Raw genomic sequence first — 1,679 nt, 5'->3', positions numbered from 1 at the left:
AAAAATTATCCCCCTATTCAGATCATTTCCCATTGGCGCTTGACAAAATAATAAAGTTAGTTGAATTATGTGCATCTAATAACGTATTTTCGTTCGGGGAATCATTCTATAAGCAAAAATTCGGGTGTAGTATGGGTAGTCCTTTAAGTCCTGTTTTAGCTAATCTGTACATGGAATACTTTGAAACTACAGTAATAAATGCAATAACACCCAAAAACATGCTGTGATGAGATATGTTGATGATATCCTAACATTTTGGGATAATAAGTGGGGTAATTTTAATGAATTCCTCTCAAAATTAAACGCATTAGTGCCCAGCATCAAATTTAAAGTTGAATGGGAAACAGACAACAAAATTTCCTTTTCTTGATGTTTTAATAATCAGAGACACGAGAATACAAAATTTACCTTAATACAGAAAACCAAACATTCTCACTTTCATACATTCACTACTTTAGCTATCACGACATTACTATCAAGATAGGTGTAGCTAGCAACCTGTTCTCAAAAGCTTACGAATTTGTTCCCCAGAATTCCTGGAAAAAAAGAATTTGAACTAATTTGCAAGCAACTTCGTCTTTAAAGTATCCTGATCATATAATTGAGAAAGCAATTCTCAGCAAAACATAATTTTCTACCGACCCCCTAAAGACAAGACCAGAGATAAACCCAACAATAAAATAAAAATTCCTCACCTGGACACGATTAAGAGAGTAACCCACACCTTTGGAAAATCTAACCCTTTTGCATTGTTTACTTACCCAAACACCTTAGCCAAATCCCTGATTAATGTCCAACAAAAACATCTCCCAAGGACACTGGGGTTTACGAATCCCATGCCAGGACTGTGACCAATCTTACATCGGATTTACAGGTAAATCATCTTCCCCAGAGATTAATACAACACAAACGGTCAGTTAGGTATGGACAACAGAACTCGGCTATTTTCAACCATATAAATGAACATAACCATAGAATAAACTGGATTTGTCACGTGTAATTTATAGCAGCAACTGCCGGTACAAGAGTCAAATGATGGAATCGGCCTCAATAAAAGAGAGGCAGGTAATGAACATCTCAAAAGGAGCATGGATTTCAGATACGATCGACAAGGTTTTCATTCAACCAAACACTTAAGAAGATTAAAGGAAGATTATCAGCGTGGGTGACCTAAATTGGCTTACCTGTGGATGGACCTCTTGGTATAAATACCACCTTTTTTGTAAACTTTTCTCATTCATTCTACCTGAAGAGGGAGACAGCAGTCTCTGAAATATAGTACTTTTCTCTCTATAGGTTTTGTGTTTTTATGGGCTCCTTTATTAGATATATAATATATCTATATATATATATATATATATATTATATATATATATATATATATATATTAGATATATATATATATATATATATAAGCGAATCCCACAGGAAAATGATAGTCAGAAATCCAAGCGCTTTCGTCTTTTACTCAGACATTGTCAAGGAGCTAATGAAGTACAATTGGAGAGAAAGGTCTCAGTACAAAACATGATCAAGAATACCAGATGGTTAATTGTCAAAAGGGTAAAAATTGAAAGAGATAATCCAGGATTATCGGATATCACACGGTCACAAACCTAAACAGATTTGACCCTAACCAAAATTACAAAGATCTTTACAGTCCAAAACATGTAAAAAAC

The sequence above is a fragment of the Macrobrachium nipponense genome, chromosome 40, assembly GCF_015104395.2.
Source record: "Macrobrachium nipponense isolate FS-2020 chromosome 40, ASM1510439v2, whole genome shotgun sequence".
In the NCBI taxonomy this organism is placed as follows: Eukaryota; Metazoa; Arthropoda; class Malacostraca; order Decapoda; family Palaemonidae; genus Macrobrachium; species Macrobrachium nipponense.
Note: the sequence above shows the minus strand (reverse complement) of the source record.